Below are 22,846 nucleotides of genomic sequence, written 5' to 3' on the forward strand. Positions count from 1 at the left end.
TATGATTGTATTTGAGGGGGCTCCCCATGCCAGTTGAACGATAATAAATAGTTAGGGTAGCTCATCACAAATTATAATGACTTTATTAAAGAGACTGACGTACGCTCAGGTGATGGGATAACGTGCAGATGCAACTCAAATTAGTTAGGGGTTGTCCCTCAGAAATCCAATAGAAATATATGGCTAGGGGTTACCCTTCACAATTGTAAACATCTTTATTAAAGTGACTGACACAGAGTAGTTGTGACAGGACAATTTTAAAATGGTTGAAACTATTAGCTATGGGTTTCTGTTTCCCCTTGCTAATGTTACCGAAACTTTTAGCTAGGGGTTTCCCCTAAAAAATGGTCAATTTCAAAATTTAAAATATCCCTTCTTAAGATTTGGAGGGGTTGCCCCACACAATTTGCTTTATTAATTTTTTTATTTTATGCATTGCAATGGGATAAACCCCAAACAATATAGAAATTTAGTGAGAGGTTTTTCACCTCACAAATGCCCCGGACTAATCAAGCAATTTCTTGTAGTGGACAACTCGGTTGATCCCTCGTTATCAGTTTGTCCCTCTTTAAAACACTTTATTAATGCTTTCTCACAACAAATGTCTTTTTATTAACATTCTTTATTGACTTTCTATTAATTGAAAAATTCAAGTGTAACAATTATATTATATTTCCATTAAAAAATGTTTAAAAACATATTCGATGAATTTCATTTTCTAATTTTAAGTTTTAATATGTTAAATGTTATATTTTAAACCAAGCTTATTATTTTGCCGCATATTTATAATATTTGAATTAAAAAATTTAATATGTCAATTTTAATATCTTAAAATTGATTGAAAATAAACCATATTGAATTGAATTTGTTGAATTCAATTTTTTAAATAGTTATTCATAATGGAACCAAACAATTTATATTATAATGTTTTCTTCAAAACCATTCAAATCACCTTGAAAACACTCATACATTTTATGGTGGTTTTATTCATAATCAAGTTGATGGTTCTCCAATAAAACATAAAGTTCTTACACACTTTAAGTTCCAAAATTAAGAAAAAGTGCATCTTTTATTTTCAACAATCATAGTGATACATTGTAACTCATTATACAAAACAACAACACTTATTTCCAAGTTTAGAATTACACTGTCCACCTTTTACATATCCCTTATTGATGCAATCAGTAGAACAATTGGGACTACAACTCCCTATGCAGCAAAATCTTGGGTCTACGTCACTCCCACGAATACATATTGGCTTTTCAACTAATATTGGAGTCTTCAAACTTGTAACAATTTCTGAATCAAACAAAGACAATAACATTTTCAATTAAATCTTGTAAGTTATTTATCTAAACAATATATTACAAAAGATAGAAAAATATCTACTTACCAGATATCATAATAAAACTCATGCATAAAACAACTAGAATATAAGAAGATTGATAGCTTTTAGAAGTCATATTTTGAATTTCACCTTATGTGTTTACTTTTGATTTACAAGACACTAACATTACTTTCATTATATAGGCTAAAAAGTTATCTTAATGGTAATAAATATTAATATTTTATTTTATTTTATTTTATAAAGATTATTAAAATTGAATATATAGTCAAATGCAAAAAATATATATGTTTTATTCTTTATATATCCTTTACAAAATTGAATAAAAAAATATAAAGTATTGACTTCTAATGAGATAATTGGTAATAAATATTAATATTTTATTTATAAACTAGTTTTTAAAAATTGTTTTTGAAATGTGAAAATTGAAAAAATTTATTTGGTAGTTTAATTTTCAATACTATTTTTAATAAGAGATTAAAAATATATTTAAATAGATAATTCTTTTTAATTAGTAATAAAATATATTTTGTTATCTATAAATATAAATATAATTTAGTCACTAGTTATTTAATATAAGATCTAAGAATGCATGTCAACTATTTTTTTAATATTAATTATATAATTAATAAAATTTTATTTTAATAATAAGAGATTGACACATAATTTCAAACAAATGATTTAAATCATTTTCATGACATTCATCATTACTATTTTTGTTTATAACTAATCACTTTCTCTTCCTCAATTTTATAAGAAATATAAATTATACTATCATATGATTGAAAATTTTAATTCTTATTGATTTTTCTGTCTAAATTAGTTTTATTATTTAAGTATTATTAAAATTACAACTTTGCTAAGAAATATTGTAAGAGTATTATTAGTTAGAAGCATTTTACTTTTTAAATATTCATGTTTATTATCTACTCCAATTGGAAAATAAGTGATAGATTTTAAAAATCGGATTGAATCAACGGATCAAATTGATTGAATTGAGAATCGGATGTGTCACCGATATATATATATATATATATATATATATATATATATATATATATATATATATATATATATATATATATATATATATATATATATAAGCATATTAACTAATATATCTAACATAGTCAAATATTAACATATATTAACTAATATCCAACAAATATAAACTTATAACAACAAAAGATTCAAAGATTCATAAATTCAGATTTTTAAAAAACATGGAGAAGAAATGTGTACCTTAGAGGAAAAATTAAACAACTTTGAATCTTTGATTTTATTCTCCTTGCAAAAGTTTAAATATTTATTAAAAAAATAGAAAATGAATAAAATATATTAAAATTAGGGATTTGATATAATCCAAAAATCAAAAGATTTTTTTTTATAAAATTACCCTTTAAATAAGCCTGTTGAAGATTTTTTGATGAAAAATATGAGTTTGGTGGTGGAAGAGTGAGGTTAATGACGTAACATTGGGGGAAATGAAAAAATCAGACAAGTAGAAAGAGAAATAGATGTTGAAGTGGTGGAGCAATGGGGAAATGAAAGTGGTGCATCAAATATATGATTGTATTTGAGGGGGCTCCCCATGCCAGTTGAACGATAATAAATAGTTAGGGTAGCTCATCACAAATTATAATGACTTTATTAAAGAGACTGACGTACGCTCAGGTGATGGGATAACGTGCAGATGCAACTCAAATTAGTTAGGGGTTGTCCCTCAGAAATCCAATAGAAATATATGGCTAGGGGTTACCCTTCACAATTGTAAACATCTTTATTAAAGTGACTGACACAGAGTAGTTGTGACAGGACAATTTTAAAATGGTTGAAACTATTAGCTATGGGTTTCTGTTTCCCCTTGCTAATGTTACCGAAACTTTTAGCTAGGGGTTTCCCCTAAAAAATGGTCAATTTCAAAATTTAAAATATCCCTTCTTAAGATTTGGAGGGGTTGCCCCACACAATTTGCTTTATTAATTTTTTTATTTTATGCATTGCAATGGGATAAACCCCAAACAATATAGAAATTTAGTGAGAGGTTTTTCACCTCACAAATGCCCCGGACTAATCAAGCAATTTCTTGTAGTGGACAACTCGGTTGATCCCTCGTTATCAGTTTGTCCCTCTTTAAAACACTTTATTAATGCTTTCTCACAACAAATGTCTTTTTATTAACATTCTTTATTGACTTTCTATTAATTGAAAAATTCAAGTGTAACAATTATATTATATTTCCATTAAAAAATGTTTAAAAACATATTCGATGAATTTCATTTTCTAATTTTAAGTTTTAATATGTTAAATGTTATATTTTAAACCAAGCTTATTATTTTGCCGCATATTTATAATATTTGAATTAAAAAATTTAATATGTCAATTTTAATATCTTAAAATTGATTGAAAATAAACCATATTGAATTGAATTTGTTGAATTCAATTTTTTAAATAGTTATTCATAATGGAACCAAACAATTTATATTATAATGTTTTCTTCAAAACCATTCAAATCACCTTGAAAACACTCATACATTTTATGGTGGTTTTATTCATAATCAAGTTGATGGTTCTCCAATAAAACATAAAGTTCTTACACACTTTAAGTTCCAAAATTAAGAAAAAGTGCATCTTTTATTTTCAACAATCATAGTGATACATTGTAACTCATTATACAAAACAACAACACTTATTTCCAAGTTTAGAATTACACTGTCCACCTTTTACATATCCCTTATTGATGCAATCAGTAGAACAATTGGGACTACAACTCCCTATGCAGCAAAATCTTGGGTCTACGTCACTCCCACGAATACATATTGGCTTTTCAACTAATATTGGAGTCTTCAAACTTGTAACAATTTCTGAATCAAACAAAGACAATAACATTTTCAATTAAATCTTGTAAGTTATTTATCTAAACAATATATTACAAAAGATAGAAAAATATCTACTTACCAGATATCATAATAAAACTCATGCATAAAACAACTAGAATATAAGAAGATTGATAGCTTTTAGAAGTCATATTTTGAATTTCACCTTATGTGTTTACTTTTGATTTACAAGACACTAACATTACTTTCATTATATAGGCTAAAAAGTTATCTTAATGGTAATAAATATTAATATTTTATTTTATTTTATTTTATAAAGATTATTAAAATTGAATATATAGTCAAATGCAAAAAATATATATGTTTTATTCTTTATATATCCTTTACAAAATTGAATAAAAAAATATAAAGTATTGACTTCTAATGAGATAATTGGTAATAAATATTAATATTTTATTTATAAACTAGTTTTTAAAAATTGTTTTTGAAATGTGAAAATTGAAAAAATTTATTTGGTAGTTTAATTTTCAATACTATTTTTAATAAGAGATTAAAAATATATTTAAATAGATAATTCTTTTTAATTAGTAATAAAATATATTTTGTTATCTATAAATATAAATATAATTTAGTCACTAGTTATTTAATATAAGATCTAAGAATGCATGTCAACTATTTTTTTAATATTAATTATATAATTAATAAAATTTTATTTTAATAATAAGAGATTGACACATAATTTCAAACAAATGATTTAAATCATTTTCATGACATTCATCATTACTATTTTTGTTTATAACTAATCACTTTCTCTTCCTCAATTTTATAAGAAATATAAATTATACTATCATATGATTGAAAATTTTAATTCTTATTGATTTTTCTGTCTAAATTAGTTTTATTATTTAAGTATTATTAAAATTACAACTTTGCTAAGAAATATTGTAAGAGTATTATTAGTTAGAAGCATTTTACTTTTTAAATATTCATGTTTATTATCTACTCCAATTGGAAAATAAGTGATAGATTTTAAAAATCGGATTGAATCAACGGATCAAATTGATTGAATTGAGAATCGGATGTGTCACCGATATATATATATATATATATATATATATATATATATATATATATATATATATATATATATATATATATATATATATATATATATATATATATATATATATCAGCATATTAACTAATATATCTAACATAGTCAAATATTAACATATATTAACTAATATCCAACAAATATAAACTTATAACAACAAAAGATTCAAAGATTCATAAATTCAGATTTTTAAAAAACATGGAGAAGAAATGTGTACCTTAGAGGAAAAATTAAACAACTTTGAATCTTTGATTTTATTCTCCTTGCAAAAGTTTAAATATTTATTAAAAAAATAGAAAATGAATAAAATATATTAAAATTAGGGATTTGATATAATCCAAAAATCAAAAGATTTTTTTTTATAAAATTACCCTTTAAATAAGCCTGTTGAAGATTTTTTGATGAAAAATATGAGTTTGGTGGTGGAAGAGTGAGGTTAATGACGTAACATTGGGGGAAATGAAAAAATCAGACAAGTAGAAAGAGAAATAGATGTTGAAGTGGTGGAGCAATGGGGAAATGAAAGTGGTGCATCAAATATATGATTGTATTTGAGGGGGCTCCCCATGCCAGTTGAACGATAATAAATAGTTAGGGTAGCTCATCACAAATTATAATGACTTTATTAAAGAGACTGACGTACGCTCAGGTGATGGGATAACGTGCAGATGCAACTCAAATTAGTTAGGGGTTGTCCCTCAGAAATCCAATAGAAATATATGGCTAGGGGTTACCCTTCACAATTGTAAACATCTTTATTAAAGTGACTGACACAGAGTAGTTGTGACAGGACAATTTTAAAATGGTTGAAACTATTAGCTATGGGTTTCTGTTTCCCCTTGCTAATGTTACCGAAACTTTTAGCTAGGGGTTTCCCCTAAAAAATGGTCAATTTCAAAATTTAAAATATCCCTTCTTAAGATTTGGAGGGGTTGCCCCACACAATTTGCTTTATTAATTTTTTTATTTTATGCATTGCAATGGGATAAACCCCAAACAATATAGAAATTTAGTGAGAGGTTTTTCACCTCACAAATGCCCCGGACTAATCAAGCAATTTCTTGTAGTGGACAACTCGGTTGATCCCTCGTTATCAGTTTGTCCCTCTTTAAAACACTTTATTAATGCTTTCTCACAACAAATGTCTTTTTATTAACATTCTTTATTGACTTTCTATTAATTGAAAAATTCAAGTGTAACAATTATATTATATTTCCATTAAAAAATGTTTAAAAACATATTCGATGAATTTCATTTTCTAATTTTAAGTTTTAATATGTTAAATGTTATATTTTAAACCAAGCTTATTATTTTGCCGCATATTTATAATATTTGAATTAAAAAATTTAATATGTCAATTTTAATATCTTAAAATTGATTGAAAATAAACCATATTGAATTGAATTTGTTGAATTCAATTTTTTAAATAGTTATTCATAATGGAACCAAACAATTTATATTATAATGTTTTCTTCAAAACCATTCAAATCACCTTGAAAACACTCATACATTTTATGGTGGTTTTATTCATAATCAAGTTGATGGTTCTCCAATAAAACATAAAGTTCTTACACACTTTAAGTTCCAAAATTAAGAAAAAGTGCATCTTTTATTTTCAACAATCATAGTGATACATTGTAACTCATTATACAAAACAACAACACTTATTTCCAAGTTTAGAATTACACTGTCCACCTTTTACATATCCCTTATTGATGCAATCAGTAGAACAATTGGGACTACAACTCCCTATGCAGCAAAATCTTGGGTCTACGTCACTCCCACGAATACATATTGGCTTTTCAACTAATATTGGAGTCTTCAAACTTGTAACAATTTCTGAATCAAACAAAGACAATAACATTTTCAATTAAATCTTGTAAGTTATTTATCTAAACAATATATTACAAAAGATAGAAAAATATCTACTTACCAGATATCATAATAAAACTCATGCATAAAACAACTAGAATATAAGAAGATTGATAGCTTTTAGAAGTCATATTTTGAATTTCACCTTATGTGTTTACTTTTGATTTACAAGACACTAACATTACTTTCATTATATAGGCTAAAAAGTTATCTTAATGGTAATAAATATTAATATTTTATTTTATTTTATTTTATAAAGATTATTAAAATTGAATATATAGTCAAATGCAAAAAATATATATGTTTTATTCTTTATATATCCTTTACAAAATTGAATAAAAAAATATAAAGTATTGACTTCTAATGAGATAATTGGTAATAAATATTAATATTTTATTTATAAACTAGTTTTTAAAAATTGTTTTTGAAATGTGAAAATTGAAAAAATTTATTTGGTAGTTTAATTTTCAATACTATTTTTAATAAGAGATTAAAAATATATTTAAATAGATAATTCTTTTTAATTAGTAATAAAATATATTTTGTTATCTATAAATATAAATATAATTTAGTCACTAGTTATTTAATATAAGATCTAAGAATGCATGTCAACTATTTTTTTAATATTAATTATATAATTAATAAAATTTTATTTTAATAATAAGAGATTGACACATAATTTCAAACAAATGATTTAAATCATTTTCATGACATTCATCATTACTATTTTTGTTTATAACTAATCACTTTCTCTTCCTCAATTTTATAAGAAATATAAATTATACTATCATATGATTGAAAATTTTAATTCTTATTGATTTTTCTGTCTAAATTAGTTTTATTATTTAAGTATTATTAAAATTACAACTTTGCTAAGAAATATTGTAAGAGTATTATTAGTTAGAAGCATTTTACTTTTTAAATATTCATGTTTATTATCTACTCCAATTGGAAAATAAGTGATAGATTTTAAAAATCGGATTGAATCAACGGATCAAATTGATTGAATTGAGAATCGGATGTGTCACCGATATATATATATATATATATATATATATATATATATATATATATATATATATATATATATATATATAACATAGTCAAATATTAACATATATTAACTAATATCCAACAAATATAAACTTATAACAACAAAAGATTCAAAGATTCATAAATTCAGATTTTAAAAAACATGGAGAAGAAATGTGTACCTTAGAGGAAAAATTAAACAACTTTGAATCTTTGATTTTATTCTCCTTGCAAAAGTTTAAATATTTATTAAAAAAATAGAAAATGAATAAAATATATTAAAATTAGGGATTTGATATAATCCAAAAATCAAAAGATTTTTTTTTATAAAATTACCCTTTAAATAAGCCTGTTGAAGATTTTTTGATGAAAAATATGAGTTTGGTGGTGGAAGAGTGAGGTTAATGACGTAACATTGGGGGAAATGAAAAAATCAGACAAGTAGAAAGAGAAATAGATGTTGAAGTGGTGGAGCAATGGGGAAATGAAAGTGGTGCATCAAATATATGATTGTATTTGAGGGGGCTCCCCATGCCAGTTGAACGATAATAAATAGTTAGGGTAGCTCATCACAAATTATAATGACTTTATTAAAGAGACTGACGTACGCTCAGGTGATGGGATAACGTGCAGATGCAACTCAAATTAGTTAGGGGTTGTCCCTCAGAAATCCAATAGAAATATATGGCTAGGGGTTACCCTTCACAATTGTAAACATCTTTATTAAAGTGACTGACACAGAGTAGTTGTGACAGGACAATTTTAAAATGGTTGAAACTATTAGCTATGGGTTTCTGTTTCCCCTTGCTAATGTTACCGAAACTTTTAGCTAGGGGTTTCCCCTAAAAAATGGTCAATTTCAAAATTTAAAATATCCCTTCTTAAGATTTGGAGGGGTTGCCCCACACAATTTGCTTTATTAATTTTTTTATTTTATGCATTGCAATGGGATAAACCCCAAACAATATAGAAATTTAGTGAGAGGTTTTTCACCTCACAAATGCCCCGGACTAATCAAGCAATTTCTTGTAGTGGACAACTCGGTTGATCCCTCGTTATCAGTTTGTCCCTCTTTAAAACACTTTATTAATGCTTTCTCACAACAAATGTCTTTTTATTAACATTCTTTATTGACTTTCTATTAATTGAAAAATTCAAGTGTAACAATTATATTATATTTCCATTAAAAAATGTTTAAAAACATATTCGATGAATTTCATTTTCTAATTTTAAGTTTTAATATGTTAAATGTTATATTTTAAACCAAGCTTATTATTTTGCCGCATATTTATAATATTTGAATTAAAAAATTTAATATGTCAATTTTAATATCTTAAAATTGATTGAAAATAAACCATATTGAATTGAATTTGTTGAATTCAATTTTTTAAATAGTTATTCATAATGGAACCAAACAATTTATATTATAATGTTTTCTTCAAAACCATTCAAATCACCTTGAAAACACTCATACATTTTATGGTGGTTTTATTCATAATCAAGTTGATGGTTCTCCAATAAAACATAAAGTTCTTACACACTTTAAGTTCCAAAATTAAGAAAAAGTGCATCTTTTATTTTCAACAATCATAGTGATACATTGTAACTCATTATACAAAACAACAACACTTATTTCCAAGTTTAGAATTACACTGTCCACCTTTTACATATCCCTTATTGATGCAATCAGTAGAACAATTGGGACTACAACTCCCTATGCAGCAAAATCTTGGGTCTACGTCACTCCCACGAATACATATTGGCTTTTCAACTAATATTGGAGTCTTCAAACTTGTAACAATTTCTGAATCAAACAAAGACAATAACATTTTCAATTAAATCTTGTAAGTTATTTATCTAAACAATATATTACAAAAGATAGAAAAATATCTACTTACCAGATATCATAATAAAACTCATGCATAAAACAACTAGAATATAAGAAGATTGATAGCTTTTAGAAGTCATATTTTGAATTTCACCTTATGTGTTTACTTTTGATTTACAAGACACTAACATTACTTTCATTATATAGGCTAAAAAGTTATCTTAATGGTAATAAATATTAATATTTTATTTTATTTTATTTTATAAAGATTATTAAAATTGAATATATAGTCAAATGCAAAAAATATATATGTTTTATTCTTTATATATCCTTTACAAAATTGAATAAAAAAATATAAAGTATTGACTTCTAATGAGATAATTGGTAATAAATATTAATATTTTATTTATAAACTAGTTTTTAAAAATTGTTTTTGAAATGTGAAAATTGAAAAAATTTATTTGGTAGTTTAATTTTCAATACTATTTTTAATAAGAGATTAAAAATATATTTAAATAGATAATTCTTTTTAATTAGTAATAAAATATATTTTGTTATCTATAAATATAAATATAATTTAGTCACTAGTTATTTAATATAAGATCTAAGAATGCATGTCAACTATTTTTTTAATATTAATTATATAATTAATAAAATTTTATTTTAATAATAAGAGATTGACACATAATTTCAAACAAATGATTTAAATCATTTTCATGACATTCATCATTACTATTTTTGTTTATAACTAATCACTTTCTCTTCCTCAATTTTATAAGAAATATAAATTATACTATCATATGATTGAAAATTTTAATTCTTATTGATTTTTCTGTCTAAATTAGTTTTATTATTTAAGTATTATTAAAATTACAACTTTGCTAAGAAATATTATAAGAGTATTATTAGTTAGAAGCATTTTACTTTTTAAATATTCATGTTTATTATCTACTCCAATTGGAAAATAAGTGATAGATTTTAAAAATCGGATTGAATCAACGGATCAAATTGATTGAATTGAGAATCGGATGTGTCACCGATATATATATATATATATATATATATATATATATATATATATATATATATATATATATATATATATATATATATATATATATATAGCATATAACTAATATATCTAACATAGTCAAATATTAACATATATTAACTAATATCCAACAAATATAAACTTATAACAACAAAAGATTCAAAGATTCATAAATTCAGATTTTTAAAAAACATGGAGAAGAAATGTGTACCTTAGAGGAAAAATTAAACAACTTTGAATCTTTGATTTTATTCTCCTTGCAAAAGTTTAAATATTTATTAAAAAAATAGAAAATGAATAAAATATATTAAAATTAGGGATTTGATATAATCCAAAAATGAAAAGATTTTTTTTTATAAAATTACCCTTTAAATAAGCCTGTTGAAGATTTTTTGATGAAAAATATGAGTTTGGTGGTGGAAGAGTGAGGTTAATGACGTAACATTGGGGGAAATGAAAAAATCAGACAAGTAGAAAGAGAAATAGATGCTGAAGTGGTGGAGCAATGGGGAAATGAAAGTGGTGCATCAAATATATGATTGTATTTGAGGGGGCTCCCCATGCCAGTTGAACGATAATAAATAGTTAGGGTAGCTCATCACAAATTATAATGACTTTATTAAAGAGACTGACGTACGCTCAGGTGATGGGATAACGTGCAGATGCAACTCAAATTAGTAAGGGGTTGTTCCTCAGAAATCCAATAGAAATATATGGCTAGGGGTTACCCTTCACAATTGTAAACATCTTTATTAAAGTGACTGACACAGAGTAGTTGTGACAGGACAATTTTAAAATGGTTGAAACTATTAGCTATGGGTTTCTGTTTCCCCTTGCTAATGTTACAGAAACTTTTAGCTAGGGGTTTCCCCTAAAAAATGGTCAATTTCAAAATTTAAAATATCCCTTCTTAAGATTTGGAGGGGTTGCCCCACACAATTTGCTTTATTAATTTTTTTTATTTTATGCATTGCAATGGGATAAACCCCAAACAATATAGAAATTTAGTGAGAGGTTTTTCACCTCACAAATGCCCCGGACTAATCAAGCAATTTCTTGTAGTGGACAACTCGGTTGATCCCTCGTTATCAGTTTGTCCCTCTTTAAAACACTTTATTAATGCTTTCTCACAACAAATGTCTTTTTATTAACATTCTTTATTGACTTTCTATTAATTGAAAAATTCAAGTGTAACAATTATATTATATTTCCATTAAAAAATGTTTAAAAACATATTCGATGAATTTCATTTTCTAATTTTAAGTTTTAATATGTTAAATGTTATATTTTAAACCAAGCTTATTATTTTGCTGCATATTTATAATATTTGAATTAAAAAATTTAATATGTCAATTTTAATATCTTAAAATTTATTGAAAATAAACCATATTGAATTGAATTTGTTGAATTCAATTTTTTAAATAGTTATTCATAATGGAACCAAACAATTTATATTATAATGTTTTCTTCAAAACCATTCAAATCACCTTGAAAACACTCATACATTTTATGGTGGTTTTATTCATAATCAAGTTGATGGTTCTCCAATAAAACATAAAGTTCTTACACACATTAAGTTCCAAAATTAAGAAAAAGTGCATCTTTTATTTTCAACAATCATAGTGATACATTGCAACTCATTATACAAAACAACAACACTTATTTCCAAGTTTAGAATTACACTGTCCACCTTTTACATATCCCTTATTGATGCAATCAGTAGAACAATTGGGACTACAACTCCCTATGCAGCAAAATCTTGGGTCTACGTCACTCCCACGAATACATATTGGCTTTTCAACTAATATTGGAGTCTTCAAACTTGTAACAATTTCTGAATCAAACAAAGACAATAACATTTTCAATTAAATCTAGTAAGTTATTTATCTAAACAATATATTACAAAAGATAGAAAAATATCTACTTACCAGATATCATAATAAAACTCATGCATAAAACAACTAGAATATAAGAAGATTGATAGCTTTTAGAAGTCATATTTTGAATTTCACCTTATGTGTTTACTTTTGATTTACAAGACACTAACATTACTTTCATTATATAGGCTAAAAAGTTATCTTAATGGTAATAAATATTAATATTTTATTTTATTTTATTTTATAAAGATTATTAAAATTGAATATATAGTCAAATGCAAAAAATATATATGTTTTATTCTTTATATATCCTTTACAAAATTGAATAAAAAAATATAAAGTATTGACTTCTAATGAGATAATTGGTAATAAATATTAATATTTTATTTATACACTAGTTTTTAAAAATTGTTTTTGAAATGTGAAAATTGAAAAAATTTATTTGGTAGTTTAATTTTCAATACTATTTTTAATAAGAGATTAAAAATATATTTAAATAGATAATTCTTTTTAATTAGTAATAAAATATATTTTGTTATCTATAGATATAAATATAATTTAGTCACTAATTATTTAATATAAGATCTAAGAATGCATGTCAACTATTTTTTTAATATTAATTATATAATTAATAAAATTTTATTCTAATAATAAGAGATTGACACATAATTTCAAACAAATGATTTAAATCATTTTCATGACATTCATCATTACTATTTTTGTTTATAACTAATCACTTTCTCTTCCTCAATTTTATAAGAAATATAAATTATACTATAATATGATTGAAAATTTTAATTCTTATTGATTTTTCTTATTAAATTAGTTTTATTATTTAAGTATTATTAAAATTACAACTTTGCTAAGAAATATTGTAAGAGGATTTTTAGTTAGAAGATTTTACTTTTTAAATATTCATGTTTATTATCTACTCCAATTGGAAAATAAGTGATAGATTTTAAAAATCGGATTGAATCAACGGATCAAATTGATTGAATTGAGAATCGGATGTGTCACCGATATATATATATATATATATATATATATATATATATATATATATATATATATATATATATATATATATATATATATATATATATATATATATATATATATATATATATATATATATATATATATATATACATATTAACTAATATATCTAACATAGTCAAATATTAACCTATATTAACTTATATCCAACAAATATAAACTAATAACAACAAAAGATTCAAAGATTCATATATTCAGATTTTTTAAAAACATGGAGAAGAAATGTGTACCGTAGAGGAAAAATTAAACAACTTTGAATCTTTGATTTTATTCTACTTGCAAAAGTTTAAATATTTATTAAAAAAATAGAAAATGAATAAAATATATTAAAATTAGGGATTTGATATAATCCAAAAATCAAAAGAATTTTTTTTTATAAAATTACCTTTTAAATAAGCCTGTTGAAGATTTTTTGATGAAAAATATGAGTTTGGTGGTGGAAGAATTAAGTTAATGACGTAACATTGGGGGGAAATGAAAAAACCAGACAAGTAGAAAGAGAAATAGATGCTGAAGTGGTGGAGGAATGGGGAAATGAAAGTGGTGCATCAAATATATGATTGTATTTGAGGGGGCTCCCCATGCCAGTTGAATGATAATAAATAGTTAGGGTAGCTCCTCACAAATTATAATGACTTTATTAAAGAGACTGACGTGCGCTCAGGTGATGGGATAACGTGCAGATGCAACTCAAATTAGTTAGGGGTTGTCCCTCGGAAATGCAACAGAAATATATGGCTAGGGGTTACCCTTCACAAATGTAAACACCTTTATTCAAGTGACTGACACAAAGTAGTTGTGACAGGACAATTTTAAAATGGTTGAAACTATTAGCTATGGGTTTCTGTTTCCCCTTGCTAATGTTACCGAAACTTTTAGCTAGGGGTTTCCCCTAAAAAATGGTCAATTTCAAAATTTAAAATATCCCTTCTTAAGATTTGGAGGTGTTGCCCCACACAATTTGCTTTATTAATTTTTTTATTTTATGCATTGCAATGGGATAAACCCCAAACAATATAGAAATTTAGTGAGAGGTTTTTCACCTCACAAATGCCCAGGACTAATCAACCAATTTCTTGTAGTGGACAACTCGGTTGATCCCTCATTATCAGTTTGCCCCTCTTTAAAACACTTTATTAATGCTTTCTCACAACAAATGTATTTTTATTAACATTCTTTATTGACTTTCTATTAATTGAAAAATTCAAGTGTAACAATTATATTATATTTCCATTAAAAAATGTTTAAAAACATATTCGATGAATTTCATTTTCTAATTTTAAGTTTTAATATGTTAAATGTTATATTTTAAACCAAGCTTATTATTTTGCTGCATATTTATAATATTTGAATTAAAAAATTTAATATGTCAATTTTAATATCTTAAAATTGATTGAAAATAAACCATATTGAATTGAATTTGTTGAATTCAATTTTTTAAATAGTTATTCATTATGGAACTAAACAATTTGTATTATAATGTTTTCTTCAAAACGATTCAAATCACCTTGAAAACACTCATACATTTTAAGGTGGTTTTATTCATAATCAAGTTGATGGTTCTCCAATAAAACATAAAGTTCTTACACACTTTAAGTTCCAAAATTAAGAAAAACTGCATCTTTTATTTTCAACAATCAAAGTGATACATTGTAACTCATTATACAAAACAACAACATTTATTTCCAAGTTTAGAATTACACTGTCCACCTTTTACATATCCCTTATTGATGCAATCAGTAGAACAATTGGGACTACAACTCCCTATGCAGCAAAATCTTGGGTCTACGTCACTCCCACGAATACATATTGGCTTTTCAACTAATATTGGAGTCTTCAAACTTGTAACAATTTCTGAATCAAACAAAGACAATAACATTTTCAATTAAATCTAGTAAGTTATTTATCTGAACAATATATTACAAAAGATAGAAAAATATCTACTTACCAGATATCATAATAAAACTCATGCATAAAACAACTAGAATATAAGAAGATTGATTGCTTTTAGAAGTCATATTTTGAATTTCACCTTATGTGTTTACTTTTGATTTACAAGACACTAACATTACTTTCATTATATAGGCTAAAAAGTTATCTTAATGGTAATAAATATTAATATTTTATTTTACTTTATTTTATAAAGATTATTAAAATTGAATATATAGTCAAATGCAAAAAATATATATGTTTTATTCTTTATATATCCTTTACAAAATTGAATAAAAAAATATAAAGTATTGACTTCTAATGAGATAATTGGTAATAAATATTAATATTTATTTATACACTAGTTTTTAAAAATTGTTTTTGAAATGTGAAAATTGAAAAAATTTATTTGGTAGTTTAATTTTCAATACTATTTTTAATAAGAGATTAAAAATATATTTAAATAGATAATTCTTTTTAATTAGTAATAAAATATATTTTGTTATCTATAGATATAAATATAATTTAGTCACTAATTATTTAATATAAGATCTAAGAATGCATGTCAACTATTTTTTTAATATTAATTATATAATTAATAAAATTTTATTCTAATGATAAGAGATTGACACATAATTTCAAACAAATGATTTAAATCATTTTCATGACATTCATCATTACTATTTTTGTTTATAACTAATCACTTTCTCTTCCTCAATTTTATAAGAAATATAAATTATACTATAATATGATTGAAAATTTTAATTCTTATTGATTTTTCTTATTAAATTAGTTTTATTATTTAAGTATTATTAAAATTACAACTTTGCTAAGAAATATTGTAAGAGGATTTTTAGTTAGAAGATTTTACTTTTTAAATATTCATGTTTATTATCTACTCCAATTGGAAAATAAGTGATAGATTTTAAAAATCGGATTGAATCAACGGATCAAATTGATTGAATTGAGAATCGGATGTGTCACCGATATATATATATATATATATATATATATATATATATATATATATATATTATATATATATATATATATATATATATAACTAATATATCTAACATAGTCAAATATTAACATATATTAACTTATATCCAACAAATATAAACTAATAACAACAAAAGATTCAAAGATTCATATATTCAGATTTTTTAAAAACATGGAGAAGAAATGTGTACCTTAGAGGAAAAATTAAACAACTTTGAATCTTTGATTTTATTCTACTTGCAAAAGTTTAAATATTTATTAAAAAAATAGAAAATGAATAAAATATATTAAAATTAGGGATTTGATATAATCCAAAAATCAAAAGATTTTTTTTTTATAAAATTTCCTTATAAATAAGCTTGTTGAAGATTTTTTGATGAAAAATATGAGTTTGGTGGTGGAAGAATTAAGTTAATGACGTAACATTGGGGGGAAATGAAAAAACCAGACAAGTAGAAAGAGAAATAGATGCTGAAGTGGTGGAGGAATGGGGAAATGAAAGTGGTGCATCAAATATATGATTGTATTTGAGGGGGCTCCCCATGCCAGTTGAATGATAATAAATAGTTAGGGTAGCTCCTCACAAATTATAATGACTTTATTAAAGAGACTGACGTGCGCTCAGGTGATGGGATAACGTGCAGATGCAACTCAAATTAGTTAGGGGTTGTCCCTCGGAAATGCAACAGAAATATATGGCTAGGGGTTACCCTTCACAAATGTAAACACCTTTATTAAAGTGACTGACACAAAGTAGTTGTGACAGGACAATTTTAAAATGGTTGAAACTATTAGCTATGGGTTTTTGTTTCCCCTTGCTAATGTTACCGAAACTTTTAGCTAGGGGTTTCCCCTAAAAAATGGTCAATTTCAAAATTTAAAATATCCCTTCTTAAGATTTGGAGGGGTTGCCCCACACTATTTGCTTTATTGATTTTTTTATTTTATGCATTGCAACGGGATAAACCCCAAACAATATAGAAATTTAGTGAGAGGTTTTTCACCTCACAAATGCCCCGGACTAATCAACCAATTTCTTGTAGTGGACAACTCGGTTGATCCCTCGTTATCAGTTTGTCCCTCTCTAAAACACTTTATTAATGCTTTCTCACAACAAATGTCTTTTTATTAACATTCTTTATTGACTTTCTATTAATTGAAAAATTCAGGTGTAACAATTATATTATATTTCCATTAAAAAATGTTTAAAAACATATTCGATGAATTTCATTTTCTAATTTTAAGTTTTAATATGTTAAATGTTATATTTTAAACCAAGCTTATTATTTTGCCGCATATTTATAATATTTGAATTAAAAAATTTAATATGTCAATTTTAATATCTTAAAATTGATTGAAAATAAACCATATTGAATTGCATTTGTTGAATTCAATTTTTTAAATAGTTATTCATAATGGAACCAAACAATTTATATTATAATGTTTTCTTCAAAACCGTTCAAATCACCTTGAAAACACTCATACATTTTAAGGTGGTTTTATTCATAATCAAGTTGTTGGTTCTCCAATAAAACATAAAGATCTTACACACTTTAAGTTCCAAAATTAAGAAAAAGTGCATCTTTTATTTTCAACAAATCATAGTGATACATTGTAACTCATTATACAAAACAACAACACTTATTTCCAAGTTTAGAATTACACCGTCCACCTTTTACAAACCCCTTATTGATGCAATCAGTAGAACAATTGGGACTACAACTCCCTATGCAGCAAAATCTTGGGTCTACGTCACTCCCACGAATACATATTGGCTTTTCAACTAATATTGGAGTCTTCAAACTTGTAACAATTTCTGAATCAAACAAAGACAATAACAATTTCAATTAAATCTAGTAAGTTATTTATCTAAACAATATATTACAAAAGATATAAAAATATCTACTTACCAGATATCATAATAAAACTCATGCATAAAACAACCAGAATATAAGAAGATTGATAGCTTTTAGAAGTCATATTTTGAATTTCACCTTATGTGTTTACTTTTTATTTATAAGACACTAACATTACTTTCATTATATAGGCTAAAAAGTTATCTTAATGGTAATAAATATTAATATTTTATTTTATTTTATTTTATAATGATTATTAAAATTGAATATATAGTCAAATGCAAAAAATATATATGTTTTATTTTTTATATATCCTTTACAAAATTGAATAAAAAAATATAAAGTATTCACTTCTAATGAGATAATTGGTAATAAATATTAATATTTTATTTATAGACTAGTTTTTAAAAATTGTTTTTGAAATGTGAAAATTGAAAAAATTTATTTGGTAGTTTAATTTTCAATACTATTTTTAATAAGAGATTAAAAATATATTTAAATAGATAATTCTTTTTAATTAGTAATAAAATATATTTCATTATCTATAAATATAAATATAATTTAGTCACTAATTATTTAATATAAGATCTAAGAATGCATGTCAACTATTTTTTTAATATTAATTATATAATTAATAAAATATTATTTTAATAATAAGAGATTGACACATAATTTCAAACAAATGATTTAAATCATTTTCATGACATTCATCATTACTATATTTGTTTATAACTAATCACTTTCTCTTCCTCAATTTTATAAGAAATAAAAATTATACTATAATATAATTGAAAATTTTAATTCTTATTGATTTTTCTTATTAAATTAGTTTTATTATTTAAGTACTATTAAAATTACAACTTTGCTAAGAAAAATATTGTAAGAGTATTTTTAGTTAGAAGCATTTTACTTTTTAAATATTCATGTCTATTATCTACTCCAATTGGAAAATAAGTGATAGATTTTAAAAATCGGATTGAACAACATATCAAAATGATTGAATTGAGAATCGGATGAGTCACCGATATATATATATATATATATATATATCAGCATATTAACTAATATATCTAACATAGTCAAATATTAACATATATTAACTAATATCCAACAAATATAAACTAATAACAACAAAAGATTCAAAGATTCATATATTCAGGTTTTTAAAAAACATGGAGAAGAAATATGTACCTAAGAGGAAAATTTAAACAACTTTGAATCTTTGATTTTATTCTCCTTGCAAAAGTTTAAATATTTCTTTAAAAAGTAGAAAATGAATAAAATATATTAAAATCAAAAAATCAAAAATCAATTTTTTTTTTATATAATCCAAAAATCAAAAGATTTTTTTTTATATAAAATTACCTTTTAAATAAGCCTGTTGAAGATTTTTTGATGAAAAATATGAATTTGGTGGTGGAAGAGTGAGGTTAATGAAGTAACATTGGGGGGAAATGAAAAAACCAGACAAGTAGAAAGAGAAATAGATGCTGAAGTGGTGGAGGAATGGGGGAATGAAAGTGGTGCATCAAATATATGATTGTATTTGAGGGGGCTCCCCATGCCAGTTGAACGATAATAAATAGTTAGGGTAGCTCCTCACAAATTATAATGACTTTATTAAAGAGACTGACGTGCGCTCAGGTAATGGGATAACGTGCAGGTGCAACTCAAATTAGTTAAGGGTTGTCCCTCAGAAATGCAACAGAAATATATGGCTAGGAGTTACCCTACACAAATGCAAACACCTTTATTAAAGTGACTGACAAAAAGTAGTTGTGACAGGACAATTTTAAAATGGTTGAAACTATTAGCTATGGGTTTCAGTTTCCCCTTTCTAATGTTACCGAAACTTTTAGCTAGGGGTTTCCCCTAAAAAATGAACAATTTCAAAACTTAAAATATCCCTTCTTAAGATTTGAAGGGGTTTCCCCACACAATTTGCTTTATTAATTTTTTTATTTTATGCATTGCGATGGGATAAACCCCAAACAATATAGAAATTTAGTGAGAGGTTTTTCACCTCACAAATGCCCCGGACTAATCAAGCAATTTCTTGTAGTGGACAACTCGGTTGATCCCTCGTTATTAGTTTGTCCCTCTTTAAAACACTTTATTAATGCTTTCTCACAACAAATGTCTTTTTATTAACATTCTTTATTGACTTTCTATTAGTTGAAAAATTCAAGTGTAACAATTATATTATATTTCCATTAAAAAATGTTTAAAAACATATTCGATGAATTTCATTTTCTAATTTTAAGTTTTAATATGTTAAATGTTATATTTTAAACCAAGCTTATTATTTTGTCGCATATTTATAATATTTGAATTAAAAAATTTAATATGTCAATTTTAATATCTTAAAATTGATTGAAAATAAACCATATTAAATTGAATTTGTTGAATTCAATTTTTTAAATAGTTATTCATAATGGAACCAAACAATTTATATTATAATGTTTTCTTCAAAACCATTCAAATCCCCTTGAAAACACTCATACATTTTAAGGTTGTTTTATTCATAATCAAGTTGATGGTTCTCCAATAAAACATAAAGTTCTTACACACTTTAAGTTCCGAAATTAAGAAAAAGTGCATCTTTTCTTTTCAACAAATCATAGTGATACATTGTAACTCATTATACAAAACAACAACACTTATTTCCAAGTTTAGAATTACACTGTCCACCTTTTACAAATCCCTTATTGATGCAATCAGTAGAACAATTGGGACTACAACTCCCTATGCAGCAAAATCTTGGGTCTACGTCACTCCCACGAATACATATTGGCTTTTCAACTAATATTGGAGTCTTCAAACTTGTAACAATTTCTGAATCAAACAAAGATAATAACATTTTCAATTAAATCTAGTAAGTTATTTATCTAAATAATATATTACAATATATAAAAATATCTACTTACCAGATATCATAATAAAACTCATGCATAAAACAACCAGAATATAAGAAGATTGATAGCTTTTAGAAGTCATATTTTGAATTTCACCTTATGTGTTTACTTTTTATTTACAAGACACTAACATTACTTTCATTATATAGGATAAAAAGTTATCTTAATGGTAATAAATATTAATATTTTATTTTATTTTATTTTGATTATTAAATTTGAATATATATTCAAATGCAAAAAATATATATGTTTTATTCTTTATATATCTTTTACTAAATCAAATAAAAAAATATAAAGTATCAAAAATTAATATTAGATAAAAATAAAATATGGAAAATATATTTTAGTCAAATAAAAATAGAAAAGATAATATCTATAATAGGTAAATAATAATAGGTAGATCGCACATGGAGCCCTAAACCTTATCTACCTACGGTTTACAATATCTCAAAAATCATTAATAAATAGAAACTTTTGGAGACTTGGCCAAAAGTCAAGAAAACAACTATTTCTATCACCAATTACCTCAATTGAAAACAATACAAAAACCAAAAAGATAAAATAAATAATGATAAATGAAAAAAAATGCATAGAAAAACAACAACAATTATAAATACTAAAATAATGCAATAAATATAGACTAAAAAATTGTCTTAGTAAGGATAAATATTTATATTTTATTGGTTTAAATAGTCTTTTGGTCATTATAAGTTAGTGAGTTTTTGAATTTGGTCTATATATTTTTTTGTCTGAGTTCTTATATCTCTCTTTTGTATTACGATTAGTGTCTGACGTTAAACTTCCGTTAAAAAAATAATGTGGTCAACATTGCTGACGTGGGAGACTTTCTTTTTCATTTTCCATTTATTTCTTCACTATGTCAATTATTCCATTTGATAGTATCATTGTAACAATAATATATATTCCACAAGTAATTAAGTATTTAATAAATTACTTAATATTTCAAATATAAATGATTAAATAATCTATTTCGACTATAAATCCCTTAATGTTCCATTAAGTGCTTCAGTATTAATATTTCACATTATTTAATAAACAAATTTTTATTTCATATTAATAGTTATGGTTGAAATAAGGATTTAATTAGCACATTTTTATTTCATACTATTTA

The 22,846-nt window shown here is 24.2% G+C and overlaps 2 long non-coding RNA genes across 13 annotated transcripts; both read right to left on the minus strand.

Annotated features, from left to right (window-relative positions):
* Window positions 1-897: 897 nt before the first annotated feature.
* Window positions 898-16,068, minus strand: LOC127110574 (uncharacterized). Of its 10 annotated transcripts, none has more exons than XR_007797356.1 (3): window positions 15,961-16,068; window positions 15,520-15,866; window positions 898-952 (listed from the first exon to the last, which is right to left on the minus strand). It is a non-coding gene; the product is annotated as an uncharacterized LOC127110574 (long non-coding RNA). The 10 variants fall into 10 exon arrangements; XR_007797357.1 differs by lacking the exon at window positions 898-952 and adding an exon at window positions 3,808-3,862; XR_007797358.1 differs by lacking the exon at window positions 898-952 and adding an exon at window positions 6,734-6,788.
* Window positions 16,069-18,406: 2,338 nt separating this feature from the next.
* LOC127110576 (uncharacterized) lies at window positions 18,407-21,841 on the minus strand. 3 transcript variants are annotated; one of them, XR_007797361.1, is made up of 2 exons: window positions 21,727-21,841; window positions 18,407-18,759 (listed from the first exon to the last, which is right to left on the minus strand). It is a non-coding gene; the product is annotated as an uncharacterized LOC127110576 (long non-coding RNA). The 3 variants fall into 3 exon arrangements; XR_007797360.1 differs by lacking the exon at window positions 21,727-21,841 and adding an exon at window positions 18,854-18,964; XR_007797362.1 differs by lacking the exon at window positions 18,407-18,759 and adding an exon at window positions 21,301-21,634.
* Between the last annotated feature and the right edge of the window lie 1,005 nt (window positions 21,842-22,846).

Source organism: Lathyrus oleraceus, unplaced genomic scaffold, assembly GCF_024323335.1.
Source record: "Lathyrus oleraceus cultivar Zhongwan6 unplaced genomic scaffold, CAAS_Psat_ZW6_1.0 chrUn0004, whole genome shotgun sequence".
Taxonomy (NCBI): domain Eukaryota; kingdom Viridiplantae; phylum Streptophyta; class Magnoliopsida; order Fabales; family Fabaceae; genus Lathyrus; species Lathyrus oleraceus.